The 25035-nt window shown below is 45.4% G+C and overlaps 1 protein-coding gene and 1 long non-coding RNA gene across 2 annotated transcripts in view; one reads left to right on the forward strand and one right to left on the reverse strand.

Annotated features, from left to right (window-relative positions):
• The window catches only part of ADRB2 (adrenoceptor beta 2), a 55548-nt gene that overhangs the window by 12344 nt on the left and 18169 nt on the right, over positions 1-25035 (forward strand). The window lies entirely within an intron of this gene.
• Positions 301-1647, reverse strand: LOC137165218 (uncharacterized). The gene is made up of 2 exons (XR_010923302.1): positions 1382-1647; positions 301-740 (listed from the first exon to the last, which is right to left on the reverse strand). It is a non-coding gene; the product is annotated as an uncharacterized lncRNA (long non-coding RNA).

The following is a 25035-nucleotide window of genomic DNA, read 5'->3' on the forward strand; positions in this document are numbered from 1 at the left end:
GGGGAGGAAATAATTTTTATTGGACCAACTTTCTGTTGGTGAAAGAGACAAGTTTCCACACTACACAGATCCCAGACCTGAAGAAGAGCTCTGCGTAGCTCAAAAGCTTGTCTCTCGCACCAACAGAAGTTGGTCCAATAAAAGATATTACCTCACCCCCCTTAGATCTTGAATGAATAATGTGCCTTTGCCACAGAGCAGGCCTGCTTAGGAGGTGCTGTTGAGCACTTATTTACAGCTTTGTTAAACCACTTGGTCACTGGTCTCCAGTGGTTAGTGTTCCAACGGGACTGCAGAGAAACAGATGTAAATACTGGGAGCATTCCCCTCCTAGATTAAATCATTTAAAATGAGACAGGATCAAGCACTAGAAAACTACATTAGCAGGAAATGGCAACAGCTAGATCAGTCCTTTTCATTTGTACCTTCTATAACTCCTTGAAGATAGGTCCAAATCAGATCTAGAGCAACTACGTGGGGTGTTTGAGAAGTAGGATAGTGTTATGGCTCATTTCACCATGCAGATAAAGGTTCTGGATAAGACCATAAAAACACAGGACTGTAAGGGACCTCCTGGGTCATCCAGTCCCCTGCTATCACAGGCAACTCCATCATATAAATACATTTATTAAGTTCCATCCTAAAATCAATTAGGTTTCTTGCCCCTACTATTCCTAGTGGAAGGCTGTTCCAGAACCTCGTTCCTCTGGCTGCTCCAAGGGACTCTTCACTGCAGGTGACTGAGAAGAAACAAAACAGTTAACGTCAGCCAGAAACACAGCCTGGAGTGTTGCAATGAAAAGTATTTTCCATTCTTCATGCTACTTAAGGCTGTGATAAGGGCTTCTGCAGTGACAGGCCTGCGTATTTCAACATTTCCCCTTCCCCCAAAATAGCAGGGCTTTTCAGAGGCATGGCCTAGCTCGGGCAGGGAAGTGGTTAAATCCAGCCATTGCCAAAGCCACCACAGCTATCCAAATTCTGATCATTTTTTCACTTGCAAGTATTAGTTTTAAAGGGACTGAGAACCCGAGAGAGATACCCAGCCTTTCCTGGCAGGGCGGGCCCTGAATTGGAGCCAGACCTTCAATGGGACTTGAGAGCACTCAGCACTGCACAGGATCAGCCCTGAACTTGAAGCTAGTCTCCTCTTTCAAGTGGGAACCTCATACTGGAGTACATTTCCAGCCACATTACACTGTATAGAAAGGCATTTTACTCTTGTGGGGCATACCCACCAATTCCCAAATCCATTTATGCTTGAACCAGGGCTTCCCTTCTTCCCCAACCTGCCTCCCCCTCAGGTTTGATCCTGCCCTGATGTCACAGTAGTGACACAAGCAGGCCCTTGTGACATCACAGTGGTTACTATGAAAATTACCTGCAGTCTCACAAACACCTGGCTTCATTTCAGGCTCAAGCAGCAGGGAAACCTGGTGTGGAAGAGAGGGATCCTAACTAACGACAGTCCCAACCCCCAGTTCTAAACGCCCCTTCCTAGGCTTTAGGGGGTTCAAATTCCAGGGCTAAATCCTGCAGCTTCAATCCTGTGAAATTTATATACAGCAAAAGAAGCCTCAGGGAAATCCCTTCCAAGTCCTTTCTCCTGAGGTAAATATTTCCTTCTGGCAAATGCCTGCTGGTTCAAGAGCCCCTCCTTAATCTTTTAGGTCCTCAAATAGAAGGAAACCCATCAGGCTGCTTTGGGTGTGGGGGGAAAGCTCTCCCCCTGAGCCTTCAGTCATTACTCCCATCAGAATCTCCCAGCTGAGAGCATTACTCATCCCTGTCTGAATCTCACCACAGCTGAACCATTGCAACCTGAACTCTTGCTTCTCAAACCTACTGGCACTCACAATGTTACATGATCCAGGGACCAGATCCTGAAGGTACTTACTCAATATTTACTCAGCCTTTACTAATTGATTTTACAATGAGTTTTGCCTGAGTAAGAATTGAATAAACCTGAGTAAATAGCTCATCCTCGGGCTGTGGGGGCAGATGGCTCAATGAGCTAGACCTTATGGGGCACATATTTTTAAAAGGAGACATGGCTTCATGTAACAGATCTCACAAAGTTACAGGGACTGCAGATGTGGGGGAAAGAGGAAGAGAAGGAACTGATTTAATTATTTAATTCTTTATCACAATATTAATCCTGGACCCCACTTCTGCACCGTTCACTATCCAAGTGTTTTCTCATTCCTGGTTCAGGAACCACCACCCTTTTGATCCCCCTGATTTATTTATTCTGAGAATAGATGGCCTTATGAGCAGGTATCCGTATATGTTAAATATAGGTTGTCATTCCATATCCAATGAGCTCCTACTTGAAACTAGTCCCTATGAGCCAGGTCTCTGTTACATCAGTGTAAATGAACCTGGCATCCCTCGCTTTCAATCAGCCTGTTCTTTGGGGAAGGGAGACTGCCTCCCACAGTGTGTTTGTACTGGGCCTAGCGCAGTGGAGCCTTGATCCTGACTGGAGTTCCTGCATGCTACTATAATACAAATCAATGATAAGAATATTGCAGATTTACACTAGTGTAACTGAATTCAAAACCTTGCTCTTTTTTATTTCCATGCACATTTTAGGTTTAAAATATCCCTTTTGTTCTAGATGCAGAAGTCTTCTGGGTATAAAGTTTGTCTGATCAAAATACTAGGAAAAAAAATCCCTTCTCTTTAAGATAGGAAACTTTAAGAGGCAGAGCCAGTGCTAGAGTATTAGGTGCCCTAGGAGACTTTGAGCCTTATACCCCCCCCCCCCTTAACGTGAATAAAAATTCTGCATTTAAATTACATATTTATTTTACATGCACAAGAGAATATTCTGATACAGATTGTACATTCTCATTGATCTTTCATTCCACTACTGAGGCCTGTTTGTTTACATATGTAGTTTCATGAATTCATTCAGTTTTTTGCCGTTGCCCAAATCTTGCCACTCTAGGCGACTGCATAGTTTGCCTAATAGTTGCACTGGTCCTGATTAGAGGGAGAAACGTCACAGTGACCACTTGCTGGTTTGGGGTTGCTAAATTAGTGCTCTATCTCAGAGACTAGATTTTAGGCTGTGAGCCCAGAAAGATTTGATCTTCCCCACCACACCTTGTTATATACAGGTCCCCATTTTACCATTCCCACTCCCCTCTCATTGATCCCACCCTCTGTACAGGTGCTGTGATGACTGGTCAGGACTCTGTCTTTTCAAGAACTAAATTCCAAAGCAAAGGGCCAATGTGACTCATCCTAATTAAAGCAGAATATCTTCAGACCTTGGTCATTACTCAGGCGGTATGTCTGCATTGTAACCTACAGGGGCGTAGATTTTAAGAGGATTGCCTATTATTCTGCATCTTTGTCCTTTCACAGTCAGATTCTGCTCTCAGTGATATTGGTGAAAATCTGGAGTTAACTCCACTGACATCAGTGCAACACCTGATATTAAACTCTGAACAAGCATAGCTTGTGAAGCACAGTTGCTAGCCTGGTCAAGAAACGATTGCGGAGAGGCTTTCACAACGGTGCTGGTGGAACAAATGTTACTTTATATGGCCCATTTCCCCAGTGTAGACAAGGTATCAGTGTCTTCAGTTCGTATTTTGCTCAGGGCTTGATTGTGAGATTCTCCTGGGGGTGTAAATCAGGAGTAACACCATTAAAGTCAATAGTTACAGCGGGGCAAGGCCAGGGTGAGATCAGAACCAGCCCTTCACAGCCTCTCCCACTCCGTCTGATACTCATCAACACCTTTCTTTCCCATCTCTCTTCACACTGTAAGGCAAAAGCCAAATTAAAAGGAAAATGGACATCAGCCTGTAACTGAGACAGTTATAGCAGCCTGCTCCTGGAGGGAGTAAATCTGGTAACAGAGTAGTCCCCATAGACACAGCATAGTTCCTGGCTGAAGCGGTTGAGAACCAAAGACACCCGGCCAAGCTGAGCCTTTTTCCTACCTCACCTGGCTGCAGGTGCCTTCTGTTTTTGCGACGGCCGACATGTTAGCTGACATAGTGGGGATTGAACCGAGGACCTCCAGAGATAAAAGCAGGACAGCTTCAACTACAGCATCACTGCTCCCTAGCAGCATTGTAGCATCTGTGGACTAGCACAGACGGGGCTACTGTGCTCACTACGGAGTTACATTTTCAAATGGCAAAGATGCTCTTGGAAGATCCTGGTGTACCAGGCAACTGCATAGCGGGGCTGTGATACAATGAGAGGCTATGGTTGCCACTCGAAGTAGAGGGGAATGGAAGAGACTCCACAGCTTGCAGGATCAGAGACTATTTGAACTAATTAATATCTGTTTAGGGCAATGAGAGAGGGAGATTGGAGAGAGAGGTGTGTGTGGGGGGGAACAGAACCATGGCAAAGGGACTGTATGACTTTAAAAAAGACACCACCCACTAAATGTGTCATTTGGCTTATTCAGTTCATTGTGAACAACTGGCAGGCTGCCCTAGCCCCTGCAGGAGAGAGCATTCCTTCTCAAAGGGGTTCTTGGAAGTATTTATTTCTCGTATGGAGCCCTGCAAAGAGATATCACTGAACTGTCCAGCCCTGAATGAACATCTTTCAGTCTCCCACCAGGAGGGTAACGTACAGACACGCTGTTCCTTCTGTGCTTCCAACCCCTCCCTTCCGAGTTCCTAATGCAGCCTGTGGGCTGACATTTGCTCGCAGACTGTAAGCGACAGTTGTGGTCAGTTCTCACTAGCAATAAAAGGTGATGACATACTGTACGTCGCCAGCACTGGGCTGGGGCGGGAGAGGTGGGGGTGTGTGACTTATCCAGCTGCACTGCACCTAACAGAATGAAGAGCAAAAGAGTCAAGTGATCAGTGGCAAAGGGCCCAGGCCATTCCCAATAAGGAAAACTCAGGAGCACAGCATGCAAATGAAGTGTCACCAGCCTCAGAACCAAAGGTGGTGGCAGCTGGCAGGACATAGCAGATAAGGATGTTGATTTTAAGTCTGACTCGTTCACTTTGGCCTGTGGAGAGAAAAACAAATTATGGGGAGGAAAAACCAAACCACAAAGCCTCAGCTTCTTTAGGCTTTCGTAACTGCTGGCTGGAGCAACGTTCTGTTCAGCTGATCTCTGATCACATGCACACATCTGATGTCCTTCCAGCACCAGGCTTAGGGAGGTCCAGAGAAGTGGCATCATCTTCATACGTCTGCTCTGGATGCAGGCATTTATCAGGCTCATTCCGCCCGCCGACCAAGGGACAAACATCACAACATGTCTCCCCTGGTGGGACAGTACTACAGGATTCTGTGGGAATGGGCCAAAACACTAGAGCTTGTGCTACAATGATACTGCAAAGCTCTGGGGGATTTACCCTAGGCTGGAGGATTTTTCTTACATCATGTTATCCAGTGTGCCAGAGTTGAACGTCAAACCCCATGTGCTTTAATGAGTATCTTTCTGAGGCATAAGAGTTTCCTCCAAGCTGAAAATGTTGGAAGAGCAATAAGGGCATTAAGCTCTTTGAGGCAGGAGTATCATTTTGTTATGTACAGTGCTCGCATAATAGGGTCCTGGGCTCATATCTGGGCCTCCTAGACAATACAAATAATAATTAACAAAAATAATAAATAATAGCAGTGTTGCCAACCCAAAGGATTCAAAGTCCATGGGCTAGACCTCTCCAAATCATGAGATTAATATAAAAATCCTGAGAATTTTTAAAAGGAATACATTTTGGATTCTGAGTTTTGAGTGTTTAGAGTTAACTTTTTCAAGCTTTTCTTCACACCCATGAAGGTTAGAAACTTAAAAAGAAGAAAAAGGAAAAAGAAAAAAAAGCTGCAATGTTCACATAATAAAAATACCCAACAAACCCACAGACTCCTGCTAAAAATCACAAGAGTTGTCCAGTGTATGGGCCAAATTCATCCCAGGAGCAGACAAAAGGGGTTGGGGCATTGGCCAACATCTAGTCCTAGGATGAAATTCCCACTCTTTGTGTTCACGGGCGACCACGAGGCAGGATTTGAACTCAGATCTCCAGAGCTGAAAGGCAAGTGTACTAATCTGCTGTGTCACTTACACCTCCCGTTATTGTTTCTTAGGGTCTGCCTACACTGCAATTAGAAACCTGTGCCTGGCCTGTGCCAGCTGACTCAGACCAGGGGAGCTCCAGTGAAGGGGCTGTTTAACTGCGGTGTAGACGTTCAGGCTCAGGCTGGAGCCCGGGCTCTAGGGCCCTGTGAGGTGGGAGGGTCCCAGAGCTCAGGTCAGCCCGGGCCCAAACATTTACATTGCAATTAAACAGTCCTTGAGCCTGAGTCAGTTGGCACCAGCCACCAGCAGTGACTAACTGTAGTGTACACATAACCTTAGTTCCCTAGGTCATAAACTGCAGGAGGATTCATCAGTGTAAAGAAAAAAACATGAGATCCAAGATTCAAACACTTCTTTACTTTCAAGACACTATACTGCGATTGTCATGGGTGAAATTCACCCCTCGTGTAGCCCCAGGATAGTAAATGGAGTTAAAATAGGGATGAATTTGGCCCCGTCTCTCTGATTACACACCTGTCCACCTGGAATTCCACTGGTTCCACAGAAAATGGAAAAGCTCCTGGCCCCAGTGGGCTGGGAGGGTTCTGAACCAACCCCAGATGCTGAGCAGTCAGTAGGGGCACATCTACACAGCAGCTGGGAGGCGTGATGCCATCCCGGGGAGATGTATCCATGCTAGCTGTGCTCGAGCTAGCATCTAAACATGGCAGTGAGGCTGAGGTGGCACGGGTGGTGGTTTGGGCTAGTCACCCGAGTATGACCCTGCCTGGCCCCCTGGGCAGCGAGGTTGGCAGTCAGGTTTGACTTAGTGGAGTGTTAGGGCTGGGCATAACCCCATGTCTGATAGGACTCTGAACCAAACCCAGAATTTAAACAAGGTGCTGGAAACATTTGGTGAGTCTCGTCCATGTGCAGCTTCTTCATGCAGAAGGCAGTCCACCGTGGAGCTAACTTGCTACCATTCACTCACTGGTGATGAGGAAGTGTCTGACTTCTGGGTCACAGGTAGAGTTTGTTGCAGGAATCAATTTGGACACACCTCTGCTCTGTTTGTTACCTTGGTATATATTTAGAGCCTTTATTTAGAAAATGTTCTTCACCAGGAATGTGTGTAGGCAGGCTGGGTCTTGGGGCTTTCCAGCTCTTTAAACAGGTGTTTGTTTCAAGAGTGAATTGAGGGCAATCTGGGGGATTTTCGCCTTCCTCTGTAGCATGGGGCACAGCCCACTTGCTGGTGGATTCTCTGTATCATAAAGTCTTTAAACCATGATTTGAGGACTTTAATAACTCAGTCATAGGTCAGGGGTCTATTACAGGAGTGGATGGGTGAGGTTCTGAGGCCTGCGTTGGGCAGGAGGTCAGACTAGATGATCATATTGGTCTCTTCTGACCTTAGAGTCTCTGAGTGGCAGGCCAGGGAACTCCATTTAGCCTTGGTTGCCAACCCTTCCCGCCTGTCCTAAGAACAATCCCATTCCAGTTGGCACAAGGTGTCCTAGTGCTAAGCTGGTATTGCCTTCCCCCCTCCTGAGCATTGGAGTAAAGTGCTGCTCCCCTGAGGATACAAGTAGCAAGAAGCCAGCCAGAGACTCCAGCTGGTAGGAGCAGCAGCAGCCAAAGAAGAAACTGCTGCACTTGGGGGGACGAGGAGGTAAAATGGGGCCCGGTTGTGGCAACCTCTCCCAGCACCGTAAACGTGCAGGGAACCTCTCCCCCAACTCTGGGGGCACTAGAATGCAGGTGGTTCCCCCCTTTATGTGACCTGGGGGAAAAAACTGCAGAGAGGATCCAGAAACTGCAGCTGGTAGAAGCAGAAGCAGCTAAAGAAGGGACATCTAGACATTCAAAAACTTCCTACAGTTTTTCCTGGACTTTCTCTGTTTTGCACTGACTGGCTATTTACTCCAACCCCCTCCTTCACAGTCTTTTCCACTCAGCTTCACTCCACTCCTGTCCCTTCTTTTCCTCATCTTCCCATCCCCCTGGCTGGGTTGCACACCACTGGACCCCCTGCCCCACCAGCATATGCACAAAGTCATGCTGTGTGGCAAAAGTGCGGGAACGCTGTTCTGACGTGCATTTTGCTGATTCTTTACTAAATTCACCTTTCCCCTTCCTCTCCTCCCTATGGGACTAACACCATGTTTGTTGTGATCCCACTGCTCACTCTGCATGTGTGTTCTATCCCTCCCCACACCCTGTGTCTGTCTTGTCTATTTAGGTTGTAAGCTCTTCAGGACAGGGACCAACTAGTACTGTTTGTACAGTGCCTAGCCCACTGAAGGCCCATTTTTGGTGGGTCGTTAAGCTCTCCCCTTAATAAACATGATTAATAATAATAAAATGCATGGCTGCCATTGGGAATCAAAGCACTTTGTAATGTAGGGTTCAACAACCGGGATATCAAGAGTTTTAAGGAGAAGAAAGAAAGAAAAGCATACTGCCATTCTCCATTAGGCAAAATAGACCTGCAGACATGATCAATGTGCCTAGGACTTCAATATACCTATGTGTGAATATACCCGTGATGAAGATAATGCAGATCCCCAGGGAGGGTATATTATTGCAGTTTTAAATCTCTGGAAAGCCCGCGGCTCAGCCTTGTAAAATTGACATGCAATTTTCTTAGCCCAGCCACAAAGTCTACTTTCCTGCCCTTTGCACTGATGGTGGGGGCAAAGAAAAAAGGAATGATATTTTAGTCTCCCATCAAAAAGCATTACTGGCACCAGGGCGAGTAAGTAGATTTTGCACGGCTACTTAGCTCATTCATGACGGTTGTGCCTGAGGACAGCTGTGCCTGCGTATGGATGGCACCATCGCCTGCACTCATAGTTGCAGCTTGACTTGCTTGCCGCACCCCTTGTTTAAACCCTGCCTGGCCCCTCCAGCATTCTTTGCACCTGGCCAGTCAGCTGCATCCTGCATGGTCACTTCTCCCCTGTTCTCTCACTTATAGCTGCCCCATCATCTACTGTACAGGGCAGAATGTTCTTCCAAGTTGTAGCAGGCTAGACTCATCTTTTCCCTCCCCTCCCCCATGCTTCAGCCTCAGCTGCCTGTGCCACAGAAGCAGTTTCAGAACATTCCTTCCTTCCACTCGGAGGCAGTGACACGCCTCGCTGATATGTTAATCCTCTGAGAGCTGCCACTAGCTGGGAGCATTGTCAAGTGGGGCCTTCCCTTGGTTTCGTTCTGGGAACGTAGATGAACAGCAGCCTTGTTCATCATTGACTCCCTTCCAGCCTGAGCTCCCTGTGGCATTTCCACATGAGCCCCAAGCCTCATTTCACACTCGCTCCACTATGATAAACACGGAAGTTTGCATTTTGTCAAAGGTTTTTACTGGAAGTTGGGAGCCAACAGTCCAGCAGCTGTTGGTCCAAACAGTGACCTCATAGAGAAATCTTGGCAAAAGGTGCCTTGTTTTCGAACGGGCTGCATACATGGGACCCTATGTGACTGAGGCACAAGGATATATTATCTCTTCTGCATTAACACAGGAGCAAACCCAGCGTGACCTGAGCATGCTTACTTAGCCAAGACTGAGATTGCAGAGCACGGGTGCCCAGAACACTCCCGGTCAAGGGCATATATTAAATCCTTCTCAGAGACCTACTAGCCTAGTGAAGACGTTTCCTCCGTCAAGAGACTTCTTGTGGTCTATGGGATGGTTCCTGTTCCTCCAGTGACCTAATTCCACTGCACAGCTCTGCTCAGCTCAGAGTATACAGACTGTAGAGCTGCGTGAAGGCTGATTTGCTGTGGGCAGCAGAGACAGTTAGTGGGTGCTAACAAAGGAAGCGACACTGTCTGAGGCTGTATTATAGATAGGTGCAGCAGCAGCCACTGATCAGGAAGTGGGTAGGATTAAAACTAGAAATAAGAGAAAAAGATTGTATCTATTTATAAAAGGAGGTGTAAGCACTTCAGTCATGTCTGTAATGTTCTATCCCTTCCCCCCAAAACCCCTAACTGTGAGCTCCGGAAGCACAAGTTAATTCCTGAGATGAGGCCGGGCCTCAGATCACGAAGCACAGTTTACTGGAAGGGAAATGATCCTAGGAATCTCAATCTTCTACACAGCATTCCTCACAACTGCCAGTCCCTTCTCAGCAGGGTGTCAGGACATGGCCCCTGGGCTGTGGTAGAGCTGTGTAGAGTGCCAGGATTAGAACAACAAAAGAAGATCTCAAAGTGTAACCTACCGGTGAATGTGTGTTAGGTGTCCCCCTCGGTGCCCAAACCAAAGAAGATGTGGGTCTGACAGGTCGCTAGCGAGGCTGGTTCTTTAGTTCAAGAGGTGAAGCCTTCTGGTTTCGGCGGTGGAGGTCTCTGGTCTTTGGCCAGGATGGCAGCTGTCACAAAACTATGTTATAAATATAAATATTAATGAATTAAGCCTCACAGGCTCCCCAGGAGGCGGGTGAGTGCCCTTAGCCCAACTGAGGTAACTGCGTTGCCTAAGGTCCCAGAGGAACCCAGAACAGAACTGATTTCCTGGCTCATACAAGGCTGTTTTCTCCTTTGAAACAATGGGAGATGCTCCAGTGTAGGCCTGAGAGGCATTATCAGAGGGGCCTGGATGTCAGGTGACTGTAGCAGCAAGGGGTGCTGCATGTCAGGCTTGAGATGTCCTGGCAGAGCCGGGCAGGAGGGCGGTGGGATGGCACAGCAACATTGCCAACTCTCACATGTTTATTGTGAACGTCATCATATATTTGTCTTTCCATCTCAGCTCCTGGGGTCATCTGACTACAAAAGAATTTCTGCTTTCATTTAAAAAAACATAAGTTTCTTGTCCACATGGTTGCAGAGAAATGCTTGAAAACGTGACCCCGTAAGGCTAAAAATCCAGAAAGGAAATAAAAATAAGCCTACATTTAGTATTTTTTTAAAAGATGGGACAAAAAGTGATAGGCTTAATCTGCAGCAAGGAAGTTCTAGGTTAGATATTATGAAAAACATTCTGTCTATAAGGATAGGTAAGCACTGAAATAGAATCCATTCCAAGGGAGGTCGTGAAAACTCCATCTTTGGCGATTTTTAGGAACAAATTAGACAAATACTTGTCAGGGATGGTTTAGGTTTATTTGGTCCTGCCTCAGTGTGGGGGGCTGGACTAGATGACCTCTCGTTTCTATGATTCTATGGTTTTTGGGGAGCTGACTCCTGATTTTTAAAGTGTGGGGCTGGTAGTACCAGTGCAGTGATTGTCTCTTCTATGGCTGGCATGAACTGAAGCTTCTCTTTTTCATGAGTGCTACAGTTTTCTTTCCTTTGTTCACTAAGAAAAGGTCTGTCCCGCTAGCAGTTCCCCCTCCTCATCTCCAGCCATGTCTTTGGAAGCAGAGACTGGATCAAAGGAGGCCAGCAGGCCAGCTCAGACTGGTGAGGACAGGCTGCTGATCTTTGCCAGGAACCTGCATGGGCTCTTAATCTTCCTCTCCCTTCCTTTCCCTTCCTCCCTCTTCTAGAGTTGCTCAAAGTCAAACCAGGTATTTGCCTAAGGCAACTTCTTCCTTTTCCTCCTGCTAGAGATTATAAAGACAGGTTGTGTGTCTGGAGAATGTCTTCAACAAGCCCTTACACAGAGAGCAGGCTATCTGTGGCAATACAGTTCTTTCATTGTTTCCCTCTGTTCCCAAGCTTTGCCTAATTGTTGGAGTTTTGTTTTTTGATGTGTCACTTTAAGATTAATAACAAACCAGCTTCCTTCTCCAAGGCTTCTCTAATTACCTCAGGCCCATTATTACAATGGGCGTGGAGCAGGTGTGTGGCTGTCATTCTGAGCTGGTGCAGTCATTCTTTTTCGGTGAGTGCATCCAACAGGTACAGAGATGAATCTGCATGGTCTTTTCTCTCTCTCCTGTAACTCCCTCCCTTGTACTGGGCTTGTTTTTAAGCATGGCCACCTGTTGAAAGCCAGTGAATGTGTGAGCAATGTGGCATTTTTCCTCCAGCAATCGACATTTTTTCCCTCTCTCTATAGAAAGACACATAGAAAGTGTGGAAAGAAAGGAGTTCAAACACAGGATTTCACTGACTGGGACTCCACTTAGTCTTTTGTGTTCAGGACTCGCCTAGCCTACTGTGTGTGTCTCTCCTTGCTCTCCCCTTCTTAGTTTATTTTTAATTCATATTAGTTGATTTGCAGTGGCTCGCAATGGTCCCTGTTTGGGTCAAGCCCCATTGTACTAAGTGCAGTACAAACACACAGGAAGAACCAGTCACTGACCTGAAGAGTTTAAAGTCAAAGGCCTATCCTATTAGCACTTATGCACATGCTCAACTTTAAGCATGAATGTAAACCTATTGACTTTCCTAGGGTCAAACTCAACCAGTCAAGGAGAGGTAGAAAGTGTTAGCCTGTGCCTACACCAGGGAAAAAGTTATGGTTAGTAAGTGATTAGCTAACATGTTAGCTTACCTCTTTGACTATGTCGACACTATGAGTTAGCGGTGCGATTCCTAGTTCATATACATATACTCGCACTAGCTCTCATAGCTAAGCTGTGCCAGGTATAAATCCACCAGAAACTGGTTGGCATGTACATAGCATGGCTCAGCCATGCCACCCCTGCAACTGTGTCTGCTACTGCAGCTATGTTACTATTCAGACTCTCACTAACTCAATGGGCGCTAGCATGAGCATGCGTTTGGCAGCTGGGAATCACACCCCTCGCTCATCGTGTAGATCCTTTGATTAATGTAGACATACTCCCCATCTTACCTCTGCTATCTCCACTGATGAGCAGTCACAATTATCAATGTTAATGAGTGGAGATTGCACCTTTATTGTTACTCAAATGTGTGTGAGTTTATGGTGTGTCTCTGCAAGCTTAAATATTCAGGCTCTGCAAAAAAGGCTCCTCAACACCTGGGGCTCATTTGAAGGCTGACTACATTCCTGGAGAGAATGAGGGGTTTCCCGGGTTTGTGAGCCCTCCTCTGAGTGATGGACATGAGAAGCAGGATCTGTTGGGGGGAAAAAAATCACACCCATGGTCTGGAAACAAGAGTCTATAGTTAAGGAACAGAACAATGAGTCAGGAAATCTGGGTTCTGTTCCCAGCTGTGGTCAAGTCATTTCACTTCTCTGTGCCTCAGTTCTCTCATCAGTAAGATGGAGATAGAATCATAGAACTGCAGGGCTGAAAGAGACCTCAATGGGTCATCTAGTCCAGTCCCCTGGGCAGAGGCAAGACTAAGTATTATCTAGACTAGGGTTTCTCAACCTTTTAAGTAGCAAGTACCCCCTAACTTCTGAAAATTGTAATAAGTACCCAACACTCAGTTTTCCATGGGGTTTTATATTTACAGATTAATGTGAGCTATATGTTGGAAGAAGGGCTGAGTATATAAGGTTGTGATATGACAGATGTCAGATCTAGTGTGGGTAGGGTTACCACCTTTACACCGGGGGGCACAGCTCAAGTAAGTACCTGGGCTAGAGGTGATGTTGGCCAAAGCTAGGAGGCTTTGAGCAGCATGCCAATGCTGGGGAATATAAAGCACTGCACCAAATTTTACGCCATAGATTTGAGAGGAGGAAGGGGTGAAAGAGAGACAGGGAAGGAATGCAAGAGAGAGAGAAACAGGAAAAGAGGGTAACTGGTGAAATCTGGGGCTGGCATAGTTGTCAATTTCACTGCTCAGCCAGAGCAGTGAAATTGACAAGTTTTCTGGGCACTGGGCTTTGAGCCAGGGAGGAGGGCTGCCACCTGGGCAAGTTGCAGGCGGCTGCTACCTGGCTGCCAGCCCGGGAGGTGGGTGACTGCCACCCAATCCGAGCTGGGGTAGAGGAGTCTTCCGTGCCAGCTGGAACCCAGGGATGTGGGCAGGTGGCTGCTGCCCATCTTCAAGCCGGGGCACTGGAGGCTGTCCCTCGGCTTGGAGCCAAGGCATGGGTGGCTGCCACCCAGCTGCGAGGCCAGCTCGCAAGATGCAGGAGGCTGCCACCAGGCTCCCACCTGGGAGCTGGGACCCAGCAGGAAGTGGGGGGCTGCTGCCCGCCTCCCAGCTGGGAGCAGTGACTGAGCAGGAAGCGGGATGCTGCTGCCTGCCTTCCCCAGAAGCCCGGGGCTCCCACATGCCTCTCATCTGGGAACTGGGACCGGGTGAGAAGCGGACTGCTGCCGCCCAGCTTCCCCAGAAGTCGGCAGCTGCTGCCCGCCTCCCCTTCACTCTGTTTTTCCCCGGGTACCCCAGCCTGTGTCTCGCGTATCCCCAGAGGTACACATACCACAGGTTGAGAAACTATGATCTAGAGAATCCCTGACAGGTGTTTGTCTAACTTGTTCTTAAAAATCTCCATTGACAGAGATTCCACAACCTCCCCAGGTAATTTGTTCCTGTGCTTAACTGCCCTGACAGTTAGGAAGTTTTTCCTAATGTCTAAAGCTAAATCTCCGTTGCTGCAATTCTAGCTCATCACTACTTGTACCTGTTCTCAGTGGGTAAGGAGAACAATTTATCACCTTCCTCTTTATAACAACCCTTTACATGGTTGAAGCTTGTTATGTCCCCCCTCCCCCAGTCTTCTCTTCTCCAGACTGAACAACCTGTTTTTTCAATCTTTCCTCGTAGATTATGTTTTCTAGGACTCTAGTCATTTTTGTTGCTCTCCTCTGGACTTTCTCCAGTTTGTCCATATCTTTCCTGAAATGTGGTGCCCAAAACTGGTTACAGTACTCCAACTGAGGCCATAGCAATGCTGAGTGGAAGAATTACTTCTCCTGTCTTGCTTACAACACTCCTGCTAACATATCTGAGAATGAGGGCCACCTAATATTATTCACCTACGTCACATAATGGATGAGGGAGTAAATTCATTCATCTTTGAAAAGGGTGTTGAGAACCTTGGATGGAAGGCACTTTATAAGTGCCAGATATTATCATTACTTGGCATCCAGGACAGGAATCTAAACCTCAGCCTGATCCGATTTCCAATAGAGATTCAGCAAGACTTTGCTAGCTGTTAATCAACACATTTTGTTATTTTGCCAGATTTTACCTAGAATGTTGTGAGGTTGTCTGTAAAACAGCCAGTGAGAAAACCCAGGGCTTTCGTTTTTAAAGCACAGGACACATTTACTTGAGCTAACAGAGTAACGCTTAGCTAGTTGCTGTAGAGGGCCCTGATCCTCTATACGTTACACTTAACAGCAAGTCCTGAATAATCCTGCCTAATTTAAAATCCAACTGCGCCTCTCCCCCGGCACAAAAACCTCACTTTTCTTTCACACTAAGAGCTTGTTCATTTTTTCTGTATTTCCTTCCCTCTGCTGACTGGAGAGGTTCAAAATCCTAAGCATCCCCAGAGATTTGGGGATTCGCGGGATTAAGCCAGAGCTGGGCACTTGAGTACATGACGCCTGGTGTGACACCATCAACTGTGGTCACTCTGGCTGCCGTGACCGTCCTTAGTAGACTTGCATGTTTGGTGACCAAGAGGGTTTCTGTTTACACAGGACTTTCTTCTTTATATCCACCCTATTGTGTGCTTCATTCAGGAATGCTACATTCTGCTGTTTGTGATATAATAACCCAGCACCAAGGAAGCAATTGTCTCACAAACACCAGGGCAAAAATCGCATAATGAATCAGGCCGGAGGAGCAGGCAGGTTCTACCTGGGTAAGTTTCTGTACACACATTAATTATAGATTCATAGGGCTAGATCCTACCTTGGCTTTTTCTGAGGGAGTCCCCAGTGATTTCAGCCAGGATTTCCACATGCTGGTTGTTACAAACAGATGACTCATAGAATTAGACATATTAGGTCATCTTGTCCATTGCCCATAGCCCAGTGCCAAATTGTTCCTGCACCACAGTGTACATACTTACACTTGTGTTGTGCCTAGATGTCACTGGATAAATAAATGCAAGGGGTTTTTAAAGTAAATATTATTGAATGCTTTACCCAGTTCAAATGATGGGGCTTCCCCCACTTCCCTTGGGAGATCCTTCCAATATACCTCAGTGCCTTGTATTTTCTGTTAGCCTGCCTACATTTGAGGTTTGCTCAATTTCATCCCATTACTACTAGTTATTTCCCCTTAAACCGTGCTTAACAATGATTATTATCGGTATTTGTGCAATACTGACAGTGTGATCAGTGCTGCACAAGATACAAAGGAAATCTTGGTCCCTCTGTCCCAGGAGTTTGTAATCTTCATAATTATTTTCCTTCCTTGGTATCTACGTGTTTCAAAAATTGACAATTTGCATTATTGTTGTGTTGTCCCAGGATACAAGAAAGACCAGGTGGGTGAGGAAATATCTTTTATTGGACCACCTTCTGTTGGTGGAAGGGATAAGTTCTTTCAGACCTGCAGAAGAGCTCTGTGGAACTCAAATATTTATCCCTTCCATGAACAAAAGTTGGTCCAATAAAATATATTATCCCACCCACCTTGTCTCTCTCAAATATTTATAATCAGTTATGTTCCACCAACCCCTTTATTCTGTCATTTGGCCAAATTATGTGTGTTCAATGCTTTTAAATATATCCTCACTATTTCTTTTAATTTCCTTTCACATTCTTTCAACTGCTGGATTTACCAAGACATATGGGTTCATTACAGAGTTAGATTATAAAGCCAGAAGAAACCACTGTGGTCATCTAGTCTGACCTCCTGTATAATAAGGCCATAGAACGTCCCTGAATTCATTCATGTTTGAACTTGTGCATATCCTTTAGAAAAACCTCCAATCTTGATTTAAAAATTGCCAGGGATGGTGAATCCCCTGAAATCCTGTTTAAGTTGTTCAAATTGTTAATTACCTCACTATTAAAAGTCCTTTGGATACTTTCCTTAGTTTTAAGCATTTCAGTACAAGAAAGAGATCAGCAAAATGCAGTCTACTTAGATTATAAGTTCCTTGACACAGAGACCATCTTTTTATTCTGTGTTTGTACAGTGCCTAGCACAATGGGGTCTTGGTCTGTGACTGGGGCTTCTCAGTGCTACTATAATACAGATAACAAAAATATTTTTATTAATAACATAAAGGAGAATTCAGAGACGAGCAACCAAACAAATTAAGGGTTGGTTTATGAGGAGAGATTAATAGAATTAAGTATACATAAATAACCTGAAATGAGAATGCTCTGGTGGATGTTGAGTCAGACAAGAGCTGTAGGCTACACAGTAAAATGGTATGAGCCATGATGCAGGTAGACCCCAACACAGAAAAGCCACGGGAGTATCAGTTGAGATGTCTGGGTCATGTGAGACGAAGAGGCACAGAATATGTTGGCCAGAGAATACAAGAATAGTAGTCACAGAACAAAAGCTATGAGGAAGACTCAAGAAAAAGTGGTTCAAGATGCTGAAGGAAGACATGAAGAACGTTGTCATCTTGGAAGATGCACTACACAAGAACTATTGGAGATGAAGAATGAGAGCCACTGACCCTGACTAATTGGACATGGCGATGGCGAAGAAGAACGTATATATGTAACTTGCCTGCACCTTCTTATACTAGGAAGATGTTAGCATGTGATGGCTGTTCAGTAGCTTATGTGAAATGAATTCAGATGCCCTCATTCTGAGTTCCAGTGGATGGCTTTCTTGTCACTGAAACCAACACCACAGATGGTATTAATCTGCACCTTTACTGGCAATCTCAATAGAGAGGCCAATGGTCATGAAGATTGATCTCTCCTCTTAGCCCTGACCCAGAGGGACCCCCTGCAAGGATAAGTTATGTTGGAAGTCAGTGACTGAGAAACTTGCACTACAACTGACTGTACTGCACCTCTCTTGTGGGTAAATAGAGGACTTCAGTGTTTTGATCTGTCAGTGGCTTGGCTTTTGTCACTATGAAATGTATCTTTCAAAAAAAAAAAAAAAAAGGGGGTGGGGGTGGGGGAGAGGAATCCAGAGGACTTTTCCCAGGAGATCATCACAGCAGTTAAGAAAGTCCTTAAGAAAGTAGTTTAAAAAGTTGAAAAGCCTGTTAGGGCTGTGATACAAAACTGTCACTGTCAAATATCATGGGACCATCCACAATTTTAAATCTGGTACCATGTTATATTTTGCCTTCACAATACTATGTGAAATTATGCTGCAGAGTCATGATGTTGTTATGTAAGGATTTGGTGAGTCCAGAAAGGTGAAACTCCCCCACCACCAAAACATTAGGTCTCAGTGACCCTTTAAAATCCTGCAACAGCTGTTTCTAAATCTTGCTGGCGATGTTTAGATTTTATTTTCCGCGCTTGGAACTTTTTCAAGCCTTGTCTGATCTCTACCATCCCTTCTGGGGATAAGGAGGATGTGTCCTTATGTCGAGCTGTATGTCAGGATGAGATTTGAGCTGGAGATCAGCAGGTTAGGAGGAATGCCTGGGTTTCCTGGCTGAAAACACAGCTGAAAAAAATTGCTAATGAAGCAGGGAGCAATCAGGATGTTGGAGTGGGTGCTCCAACCAAGCATGGAAGATCACCGTGACTGAAACTATCATTTCATCAGCAAGCAGAACTCCACCTCACATGGAAATCTTTTTATATCTCTGTGGCAGATGCCAACCTCTTGCTCATTTAAAATGGTGATTGCCAGAGTTCTCTGCAGAAAAGCCCCCCAGGTCTGATATGGTGCAATCACAGCCCAAAGCCAGGGCCTGGAAAAACAGGCCCCACTCCTGGAATATTATTTATCAGGGTGTTACATGTGCCCCACCCATGAATTCCAGGTCATTACTTTTAGTCTGTTTATATTTCAGAACTAGGTCACACGCCTCCTGTGGCGTTGTGTTGTGTCATGCTGCATTCTGTCTACTAAATTATCAGCGGGGACCAGCACTTCAGAGTTGCACCAGTTGCTCAGTGGGCTGTAATGTTAGTTTGATGGATGAAGCCAAACAAAAAGTACTGTAACTTGGTCACCTTTGGCTTTGACACTCTTTTCATAGGTTCTTCTGTTCACCAGTGCAGCCATGTGAAACTCAGGAACATTTATCTGCTCAGACACAAAATCTACTTGCCCCCTCCCCACTTCAAGGTGCTGATTAGGGTAAAATGAATGTTGTTCTACTTATTGTCGAATCAAAATTACTCACACTGGGTGAGTGAACCCAATTTTGAAAACAGAACGTAGCCTCCAAAGTCACTTGGGTGCGTTTGAAACTTTGTCCTAGATTTATCTGGCAGCAGAGAATTAAAGAACAGTTGATTCTTCATCCTTTTCCCATCCATCCATTGAGCTACATCATTTTAGCATGAGCATCACTGAAGTAATTAGGGTCCATGGATATCCCATAAAGGATAACATGCTCAGAACCCCAAATGGCACAACCAAGGCTAGAAAAAGTGCCCCTCCGGCTCTTTTTAGGCAAGTTATGTATACTTAATTCTATTAATCTCTCCTCATAAACCGATCCTTCCAACTCTTAGCCGGTGTGGTTGCTCGTCTTTGAATTCTCGATAATAAGAATTTATTTATTATTTGTATTGCAATGGCACTGAGAAGCCCCAGGCATGGACCAAGACCCCATTGTGCTAGGCACTGTACAATGCAGCATAACTTGCTTGAAGTGAATGGATTTACTCTCATTTACACTGGTGTAACTGAGATGAGACTCTGGCCTTTTGAGTTTTTTCTATTCGGGTTACATATCACTGGAAAAAGCAAGGAGGGAGGAGAACAGTCAGATGCCATACATTCAAGCAGAAAGACTGTACAGATGCATAGTGCAAGGAAACAGTCAGGATAGGCTTTCCACTGAAGGCGCATCCAATAGGCATAAAGGGTGAAAGTGACAAGGGCTGCTCAGTCTCAACCAGAAGAATTCAGAATAAGAGCTTCCATTTCTACTTCACTGGAAGACTGCAACAGTGCTGGAACGCACCAGCCTATGATTTATTACAGAGTGGAACGATTTGCCAACTAGCGTGCAGGTTTTGTATCTATGCGCTGCACTTCCATAAGAGAGCTCTACTTTCAGTTTTCATTCCCCGTCTCTCATTTGCCTGGGTTGTCTGCAACTGCCATGCAGGAGACTCAGGTTTGGTCCCCTGTTCCCCATCTCTCTGTGACAGGGCAGCATCCTCATCCTGCCTCCTGCTCCATCAACACAGACTCAGAAACCATTAAACACCCCAATGCTGTTTATTTACATTGGCTCGTCCCAGCATGTTACTAACCCAAACACCATCATTATTTAATCTATTCTACGAGGAGGAGGATGCTGGACGGGGAAATGCTCTGCGACTGTGGGGCCTACTTCCATTCCTCCCTTCGCTCACATGTTTGGGCAGAGTTCTTTTGAACTGCATCTGCTGTCTCCCTAGACAACTCTGGGGAGCAGTGGGTGCTCTCCGGGGTTCTCTGCTCAGTGTCCCCTTCCAGTTCCCTGCTTATGACCCTGTGACACTCACTTCTGATCCTGTTGGTCATTAGTTGTCCCTTGAACTCACTTGGACCCTGAGTTCAGTAGCTCCTCCCTTTAGGCTGGGGGAGGGACCTTCAGATGTGGGAGGGCTTGCTCCTGCCCACCTCCAGAACTCAATAGGTGTTGGTTCCTAGCACTCTGCCATGCTTTCATTTGCCCTAGACAACATGGACAAAAAATACCACTGCAAAGAAACATACCGACCACTCCAGTAAGAAGATGAGATGTCTTGTGCTGCTGCATAGTATTCTCCAATAAGGACGGATGCTGCTCAGCCCTGAAGGGAACCCAGTCCAGTTCTCACTGCCTGACAGATGGTGACCACCAGTGAGACCTCCAGGGTGAGAGTGGCAGTGTAAACAGGAGTCAAAATGAGAGTGATCCTTCGGTTTCTGGCAGCGGACACTTCCCTACAAACCCCCAGCAAAAATGGGTGGGGGAAGGGGAAAGATTTGCAGTCACAGGAAGAGGCTATCGTGGAGTGAAATGGCATTTTGTTCTGCTCTTTTTGGTTTGTTTTGATGGCAATTAGTTTTTATCCAGCGAGTAGGACACACAAGATAAATGAGCAGGGTCAGGTTAGTCACCGGCTTCAGGATGCTGCTCTTTGTTTGCTGGTTTGGCGCCTGATAAGGAGGCATAATTAGAAGGCTGATGTCAGAGGCTACTGAGCTCTGGGTAGTTTCAGTTTCTGGGGCTGCTGTTGCAACGGTTGCAGAGCTTTTCTGGGGTGGGAAAGCCAGACATGGCCTCAAGGGCGTTAATATTAAAAGAGTTTTGGACTCCTCTGCAACCGTTGTGACCTGTCACTTTCAAACAGAGGTGGGGTCCTCAAGCACCTAAACGTAACCGGAGCACTTACGTTCTAAAGCAAACTCAACTGTTGGTCCCTTGGGCTCTTTTCCCACTGCTCAGTCCAGAACAGGAATAGCCATTCATATGCCGAGGTAGGGTGAGGAGCACGTTATGGGCTTGTTCCTGCTAACATTATTGGGAGCTTTGCCACGGATTCCAAAGGGAGCAGGAGTGGGTCCTTAGCGTATGCCAGTCCATAGCTAGTGAGAAGATGTTTAAGTGGGTCAAATTGTCTGTAAGGGGGAAAAATGGTTTAAAACCAGCAGGCTTTAGCAGCCAAACAGGAGTCGTTGCAGGAGATGAATCTTCATGATAAAAAGGCAGCCGTACCCCACTGTGCAGCCTCCAGGTTCCATTGGGGTTGTGTTGTGCTACAGTGGAGACACCATGACCCATTAAGGCTCGGTGCCGTGCTCCCTGCCTTTAGCTGTAAAGGGCAGGATGGGACTCCCTTGTGAGATCACCAGCATTATACTCGCACTGGCCAGAAGAGACACTGCAGAGCAGGACACCTTGTGAGCAGCCCTTGCTAATTGAGGGAGCAAGAGAATGGAAACTGAGTGGAGTCTCCCGCCTGCTACACAAAGTGCTAAGCACAGATCCCTGGGGCCGGCTGCAGGTCTCTGAAGTATTTACAGAGCTGGCCAGCATGTTTTCTTTTTTAAACAAACGTCCTTATCTGGGTCACTAGCACCATCTTAATTGCAGCTGAGAGAATTGTAAAGGATCCAATGTATGGGCCAACATTTACACACTGCTAGTTTCATTTGCACTCCATTCAGGAGGAGAGCGCAGAAGTAGGTTAGTCAAAGTAACTCCTGTTTTTAGTCTGTCTCAGTCGGGGTCCTCCTATGCTAACACAAGGCTGCCATGTTTCAGATTCCATCACTGGAGGGGAAGTGAAGTTTTAAATAAAAAATAAACACAAAAAAGCAATCCCCTGTACACTCGTTTCTATGGAAATTACACACACATGCACCACAAACAGTTCAGATTAGGGTTTTATGTCGGAGGGGGTGAGCGTCTATCTGGACCCTGGTGAACAAAGGGTTAACTTCAGCTTATTTTTCTCCCTTACCATACACAGGTGTCAGAGAAGGGCTATAAGAGTGGCTAATAGGAGTGAGGTAGATCTTGGGGAAATAATGCTGCACACCAAGAGCCATCAGACGGGAATGATGTTTATTTCAACCTGTTTACTTCCTGATCCTTATGTTACTTTCTCATTGTAGACACTAATTCTTGAGGAAGAGGTCTTTCTGACTGTGAGTGGTTTCTGTCTGCTGAATCATTTCACAGCTGACAGTAATGGAACATCGCCAACATTGTCCACCACAAGCATTTAAAAGTCCATGTGTTTGGGTATTTTTAGAAAAGAAGGTTTGAGTTCTTTTTCTCTGCCTTCTGGTTAATGAGCTGTTAGGGTGCACACATGTCAAATACTTAAGCTTTCCTCTGCAGACTTGAGAGCCAGGTACTCCTTCATTTTTTACTTTATTATGAAAGCTGAGATCCTCACCTAATCACTTGCCCCCAGGAGCTGGACTTTTGAATAAGCACAAATATCACAAGATTCATGTTAAAATCATGGGAGTTGACAACATTGCCTGCCCTTGTTGAAGCTAAAATTAATTGATAGTTCCCCTTTAGCTTTAGCTCTCCACCAAAGCTCTACAAAAGCGATTGCGAATCTTTGACCAAACAAACACATTGAGCCCTGAACACCCACAGAAATCCTCAAAGATCCCCCTGAAACTAGATCAGCTAATACATGTCCCTCTGCACCCCCAAACTATATATTAATCCACAGTGGTCAAATATTACAGTGATGGACCCAGTGTAAGAAACTGAGCAGAATAGAATGTGAAGTCTTCCCGGTGCAACTCTAAAAGGTGACGCTTAAAGAATAGATCATCAAAACCATCTTCAGAACCCACTGCCTTTGGCCCATGCCTTACATCATTCACCTGACCTGTGGTCCAGGAGTTCTTTCTGGACATTGTATCCAAATATCTATATACAAATATAATTAATATTTTAAAAGCCCAGGGAATAACAAGATGCATACTGTACAACAAAGCACATCTCGGGACTTTCCTTTGTTCTCTTGTACCCTTCCTCCACCAACTGTAGCCGTGTCAGATCCAATTTATGAGTTAAAAAAAAAAAAAAAAAAAGATTTAGATCAAACTCCTAAACGAGGGATCTATTTGTTTTTTTGTTGGTGAAGTGCCATGTACATCTATGTTATTGTGTACATTATTATGAATAATTCATATAACTTTTATGAGACAGAATGATGGTCCAAAGCAGTGACACTCAACGCAGTGGTTCAGGAGCCAAATTAGTGATCAGCATTACCCAAAAGAGTCACAATGGTGTGAATTCATTCTTTCATTTACTGTAGTGCTGTCTATTCATATTTAAACAGTATGACAGGGGAAATATTTAGTTTACATAATATTATTCTCACAGCAAAATGACTGACCAAGTAGTATTATTTTATCAACTACAGCTGGTTAATAACATAGTAAAAGCCTCCTTATTGGTTAATAATAAAATCACACAGTGCTGTAAAGAGTCGCAGGAGACAGAAATAAAACCCAAGTCTCCTGAGTGCCAGTCCAGTGCCCTATCCTCTGGACCAGTGATACTCAGACTGAGGCTCACGAGCCACAAGTGGCTCTTTAATCTGACTGCTAGTGGCTTGCTGTGTGACCTGGGGCAAGTCACTTAACCTCTTTTTGCCTCAGTTTCACCAATGGTAATAATGATACTTAAGTCCTTTGTAAAATGCTTTGAGAGCAACAGATGAAAGGTTCTCTATGAGAACGAGGTATTATTACATTAACAAAATGGATGGGATCGTGCATCGCTTGTGTACCCAAAACACCATGGATTTCGCCAGGAGTTTGACTGGAATAAAGAGTATATTTGGACTCATTGCATTATCCACACCTCAGCCCACCACGTATTTTCAAGCAACAGCACTACTTTCCCTCTTCAGTAAGGTTAAGGGAACCATCTCCTTTGTGTAGCCATGTTCAGCTCTTAACAGTTTCTACTGTCATGTAGAGTGGCTCAGGGTCGTATTATCCATTAGGCACAATAGGCACAGTGCCTAGGGCCTACAAAACTTTCAGGGCCTACAAAAAAAAAATGTATATATAATTTTTTATTTTTATTTAAAAAACTATTTATTAATAGCTTAAAATCAAATTTGTTATTTCGGTCAGGGGGCCGACGAAGGCAAGTGTGCCTAGGGCCTACGAAGGTCTTAAAAACGGCCCTGGAGTGGCTGGCTTTTGGGGAAATGAAGCTTTTGCATCTCACCCTGCAACCATTTGTATGCAATCAAAGGAGGAAAGCGATACTGAGAAGACTGAGGCCATGTTTACACTGCCAGTACTATAGCAACAAAGCTAGGTTGATGGATGCATGCTTCCACTGGGGTTGCTGTGCCTACATTGTTCCAGAGGGGTAGCCGTGTTAGTCGGTATACAGCAAAAACAACGAGAGTTCTGAAGCACTTTAAAGACTAACAAATTTAATTTCAGCAGGCATAAGCTTTCGTGAGCTTCAGCTCACTTCCTCAGATGCAGTTAGTAGAAATGATACAGCAAATAGGTAACATATATAGTAGGCAACATTTACATATCCAAGGGCATAGATAACAATGGGGTATGTGGATAAAAGCTGGTACTTGAGTCCTAATGACAACCATTGAGTAGGAGGTGAGAATGGG

Source organism: Emydura macquarii, unplaced genomic scaffold, assembly GCF_026122565.2.
Source record: "Emydura macquarii macquarii isolate MOO-44397 ecotype Brisbane River unplaced genomic scaffold, CSIRO-AGI_Emac_v2 contig_2768, whole genome shotgun sequence".
NCBI classification, from domain to species: domain Eukaryota; kingdom Metazoa; phylum Chordata; order Testudines; family Chelidae; genus Emydura; species Emydura macquarii.